A 6,338-nucleotide genomic window follows, 5' to 3' on the forward strand; every position below is an offset into this window, starting at 1 on the left:
ATGTCCTGTTTAACATATTTCTAAACTTTTATTATTTTCTCTAAAGGTTTTTGTATGTCTTTTGTTAGAATTTTACCGGAGAACATAAGCACCTCTCATACCTGTGTTCTCCTCCCCCAGGCAGCTTTCAATCACCCTGTGGCTTTGAGGCTACAGTATTTGGTAGTGAAGTTTACAACTCTCCTCAAACGCTCATTTGACACCACCACAGCAAGGAAGGGCAGCACACATTAGTGTTGAGCATCTCAATTCCTCACCTAGTCTCTACTTATACCACAGGGCATGGGGCATGCTGTGCTCATTACTATTGGTTGAGTATAAGAGGGGCCAAAGAGGAAGAGGAAGGAGCTATTCTAATTAATTTTGCCCTGATACTAATAAAAGATGCAGACACACCTGCACACACACACACAACTATACATTACTACCCCTCATGAATACAACTCAAAAATCCTGGGTAAAATATTAACAAATAAAATGTGTTCAGTGATACATAAAATTAAACAACTACACTTTTTCAACATATGAAAAGAATTATACATTGTAACTAAGCAATATATAAAAAGAATTTTAAATACAATATATAAAAAGCAGCCCAAAATCACACATCATGGCTAATTGGAATGTGATACAAGAATGATTCATTAATTTTAAATTAATCATTGTAATATATCATATTAGCAGGTAACTCATAATAATAGGAGGTTACAGAAAAAAATTACACAGGCATTGTTTATTTCAAAGAGGAAATTAATGCTACATACATTGAAATATACATGAAATGAATTGTTTATGATTATAATATTTTACATACTAGATAATATGGTCTTGCCATTTATTTTGAATTTTATCACAGGCTAAATGAAAATCTTTTGTGTAACTATATAGTTTTCCTCTAAGAATGCCTATGAATATCCAAATAGTAAATGAGGCAGTTTCAGACACTGAAGTAAGATTTTCCAACTTTGAAGACAATGTTCAAATAATTATAAATAGCTTATAGATAACTACTGGGAATAGCTTAGGAAAATATTGATTTTGACAAATTCTTTTTTCGAGCTTACTTTTATTTTTCTTCACTTTCATATTTTATATAGAATATTTTATTTAGAAACTGCTACCTTAACAGATAAAAATATATACATTTGAATTTTTGAATAATATAACTTAAGAGATTTGAATAATATAACAAAAGAGATAACTTTTGAATAATATAACTTAAGATTCCTAAATGGTAGGTTGGAATATATTTACACATACTGGATAAGGTATGACTTTAGGTAAAAGTTATTTGAGATGCCTCTTTCTTAAACTAATCTATCTTGAAGCAAAGCTTTTCTTAGTTTTTGAAAGTTTCTATAATGTACTCAAATTTTTTAGGTATTTTAAGAGATTAAAATTTCTTGAAATACAAAGCTTTAAAGTATCAAACTCTCGTTTACACAAAATTCAACATGTCACCTCAGCTATTTCTTCATAGAGTAAGTCTCTTTCCTTCACTCTTCTCTCCTCCTCTCCCTGTCTCTCCCTTTTCATTAACAGTTAAATGATTCCTGTCTTATATACCTTGGTTGTGTTATTGCAGATTATAGTTGTTATGGTGTGTTTTTCTGTAATTGAGTGAAATTTTTATATTTTGCATAGTTTGCAGAAATGTCTGCTTTTTACTGGGCTAAGTATCAAAATGGTTTGTGTACTTCAAATTATTAATTGAATTATAAAATTAAGTAGAATTCTATAATATTCACAGTCCTTGAAGTTGTGCATGAACTTTGCTGTTACTCAGTGGGAATTACTTAAACAGGATGTATATAGAATTCCATATACATTTTTTCATTACTTAAAATTTACCATTTTTTACAACATGGTGTAAGTGTAACAAAGTACTCTCACAACTTCCCTGATATTGAAGAATGCTAAATAATTATTATCTCAGGAGAAGCAAAATAGTGCAATATAGATGGAACCGGTTCTCTGATATCTCCTATTTCAACGCAGTTTGATATGGTTTAAAATGTTTTATTGGAACTAAATCACAATTTTCTTCAATTTCATGGCCATGATTTCCTATATACAATGCTGTCATCTCAAAATAGTGAACATTGGCTCATTTCCTTTCCTTGCCTAAAACAGTATTTAGTCATTGGTATTTTTAATCCTAAAAAATGTAACATCACTAATATAGAAAATATTTAAAACACCTAAAATTCTTGTCACTTGAGCAGCTACTGATTGCACTTCCCTCCCCCAAAAGTCAAAAATAAAGTAATTGCAACAAAAATTATAATCAAAGACTAACAAGGCATGGTATTGCACGGGCTTAATGGACAATTATAGTTAAAGCCTTTTTACTATGGAAATCAACTACAAGCAGTGTTAATTTAAGCCAAGGATAAGAACAGACATTGTCATTTCTAACAGGTTGTTCAGATGTTGAGTAATTGTAGTTTTATTTTCCAGAGCCACTGGAAATGCCCTCCCCTACAAATAACAAATAAGTTCTTAGTAGCCAATAAAAGCCTGGGTCAATGGAACAAGAAGGTCAAGTATAAAGATGTAATGAGGACCACATGGCCACTCCACCATCTGGACTCCCCAAACTAAATGTTGGTATTAATCCAAAGCCCTAATTATTCCTGCACACTCAGCTTCTCCTCAAACCCTTTGTAATATATCCAGCCAAACTCTCAAATTTTAGATTTCCAGGACTCTCTTGATATAAAAATTCTTATTATCATTTCTTACAATGAGGCCTCTATTTAAGCTTTGTTCTAATCACTTTTGGGGGCAAGACAACCTTCCCTTCCCTCATACTTCAGTTAGTAATGGTACTGCCCTTATAGATCTTATAAGGGTTCTAAAAAGAGTTAATACACATAAGGGACTTTGTGGTCTGCTTGGAGCACTGTAAGCACTTATTTTGTTAATACTTAACTCTAACGCATCTCATATCCATCTTTCACACTCCACTTTTATTAGTTCTTTCCAATGCTTAGCATTTTAAAAACTCTTCTACCTTCTGACCGAACGTTTTCTCATGGCTTTTATGTAACTGAAGCCTATCTTTCCCAGGATACAGTAACATAACATCCAACCCACTCCTCAATAAATTAATGATATTGAGCAAAGTTAGAGATGTCTAGAACCCACTGTGCTATTATAAAAACTTATTGTAAAGGACTTCGGGCTATGTATGTGTTGTCCAGTAAGTCTTTATCTCTACTGTTAGATTTGCTGCTGATGTTAATGAAAAACCCTAGAGTTCTCCAGGATGGAACATTTGTGTAGAAATCTAGTTCCACTTCTACCATTCTGTTCATCCAGACTGAGAATTAATATTTGAGTGATTTCAAGAATGTCATAAGCAGCCTATCCCTGAAAAGACTCTTTCTCCTTTGATTTCTGTTCTTATGGTGTCTTTAGAAATCTGGCAGATAAGAGCTCATAAATGGTATTTATTTTCAGTCCATCATTTTTTAATCCAGCACAAAGATAAAGGAAAAAGTTTAAAAAGCACAATCACCTGCCTTGCAAGTGCAAAGACCCAAGTTCCATCCTTTTCAGTACCAAATAATAATAATAATAATAATGATAATAATAATAATAATAATAATAATAAAGTTAAAAACAAGGAAACATAACAGTTTCTTACTTATAAAAGTACAGACATTTCTATACAAAATATGTAGACATTTTGGTAAATAGATGTACATAGTATATGAACTCATTTATTAGGTTGGAAGTATATTAATTTATACTTCTTTTTTATTCCAATCAATTGCTATCTGTCTTGGCTAATGGTCAACCCAATATTTCTATTTGGCATCTCCAAAAATTAATTAAGAATTCTAGATGCTGCTAAACCTTCAGAGGTATTCTTTCCTCTTTAGTTGGTTCAGAAGTCAAAGTTAATCTTTCCTTGAATTTGCAAATCACACATTACCTCTGAGACATCTGCTTTTGAACTGGCTTCAGCATGACAGCTCCCAGAATAGAAGACCTCAGGGACTCTCTACTTAGTCACAGCTGTTTTGGAAGGGGCATCTCTCAGTGGATGTAGTTTTACAACTTGTGTAACCACAACAAAGTCCTTGGTCTAGTACTACCCATGTTAGTATAAATCTCAATCAAATATTTTAATTTCATGTTCCAACAAGTTAACACCATGTTCAATTTCCAAAGTCTTCAGCTTTCACTTACACACATACACTTCTGAAATTGTATCCAAGGCCTATTCTCAGCATCATCTATGCGAGTATGAAAGTGCTTTCTTCTGTCACATGACATAAATCAGCTCTCCAGCAATGTTGGTCCACACCCCTTATCACATCGTTGTGGGGGTATTGGCCAGAGATACGTGTGGGATGGATATGCAGAGGTGAGGGATTTATGGGGACACAGCTCATATCCCCCAGAATGCATGACTAAAGATTAAAGGACAGCATACAAGACAACAGGCCAAGAAGGATCAAAACACATTGCTTTAAGTAATGTGTGCTGTGGCTCTTGTCTTCCCCATGCTCTGGTTAATTACTTAGATTAGCTCTAAGCTCATTCATTAGCTCTGTTCTTTCCCTGTTCCCTACATGAATCCCTGCCTAGGTATCCTTCTTTTGTCCTTTACCCTTGTTTTTTGTTTCTATCACTTAAAAACCCACAGAAGCTTCAGTTGAGGACTGTTCTCCTAAAACTCTCTCATGCACGGAGCCTTGGTAAAGCAGTCTGCCTGGGCCTTGTTGGAGATTAAACTGGACATGGACACTGAGTAATCATTCATCCCCCGTTCCACCACAGACAAGAACAGTGACACCTCCTGATGTTTAGATTGGTTTTTAAATTAGGCCAATGTGGGTGCCCCTCAGGCAGCCTCTGACATGTGAGGACATACTTAGAGTCATTCTGATTTTTTTATATTAGAATCTTTCTATGTTCAGAAATAATGCTGGAATGAACATTCTTGTCCACACATTTACACATATTTGTCCTATTATTCTTTTAGAGTGCATTTTGAAAGCCTTTATTTTATTTTATTTTTTGGTACCAGGGATTGAACTTGGGTCTTTGCGCTTGCAAGGCAGGCCACCAAACCGCTGAGCTAAATCTCCGGCTTGACAGCCTTTACTGACCATACTTCCAAAGCACTTTCAGACTGATTTTGCATTTTACCCTTCCACCAGTGTGGTGTAAGAGACACCTAATTCATACTAGCTCACTAAATATATCTCAAATTCACTTTGAAAATTTCAAATGAAGTGTTTGCATATACTTAAATTCCCATTTCAATCTTGGCTGACTGGCAATATGCTTTTTATCTCATAAGTACAGTGAGGCTTAGGAGATTTAACTAACATGATTAAGATTAAATAAGTAGGGGCCGGGTATTTAGATCAGTGGTGTCGCTGCCTGCCTTGCAAGCACAAGGTCCCGAGTTTGATCTCCTGTGCTGGAAAAAAAAAAAAAAAGATTAAACAAGTAATAACTGGTTGCAGTGGTACTTGAATTTGAAAAAATGTGTAATATCTGCATTTATTTATTCAGTCTCTCATTCCATCAGCACCTGTGACACCCCCATCATGTGTTAGGAGCTGTGCAGGGAATTGGTATAGGATCATTAGCTGGAAGATAAGATCTCTGATACCACAGGGCTTAGATTTCAGGAGGGAAGCAGGCATTTAATACGCACATACATATAAACTGGACATATTCAGATGATGATAGGCACATATTAGATGTGCCTAGAACAGTGGGAAAATAAAAAGAGGAGGGCGTAGTTTTGTGACAACGGTCAGCAGAGCGCCAGGAATAAGCAGAAGGGAGGACAAGAAGGCTGCGGTGGTCGGAGCTTACAGGGTGAGAAATGATGGCATGAGGTGAGAATGGGAAAATGGGGGGCAGACTTGGCACAGCCCCCGGGTCCAACATTTCCTCGGGTTTTACTGGTGAAAAACAAATTCTGTTTGTTTGTTTGTTTCAATTTTTTATAGTGCAATACTAAATCACTAAAACATGAAATTGTGAAAACATATATGGAAACATAAGCCTCCAAGATTACATCAGACAAAATGATTGAAATTGCTTTGCAGCTGTCTCAAAGGCTGGTTTCAACTCCTCTTCTGATCTCCTTGAAGAGCTGAAATCTCACCAGCGTGGGGCTGCAGCAGGAAAATTGTACTCTGGGATGAAGCCAAGAGCAATAGGAGGCACCTAGGGCACTGGATTTGGTTTGTGTTTTGAGGGGATCACTGTGAGTGCAGTGTAAAGAGACTAGAGTGGGAGTGGGGGAAAGTGGCTTTGAGTTGCTGAATTAGCTTTTTTTTTTTTTTTTTTTTTTTTTTTTT

This window comes from Fukomys damarensis, unplaced genomic scaffold (genome assembly GCF_012274545.1).
Source record: "Fukomys damarensis isolate Sample0158 unplaced genomic scaffold, DMR_v1.0_HiC HiC_scaffold_16, whole genome shotgun sequence".
NCBI classification, from domain to species: domain Eukaryota; kingdom Metazoa; phylum Chordata; class Mammalia; order Rodentia; family Bathyergidae; genus Fukomys; species Fukomys damarensis.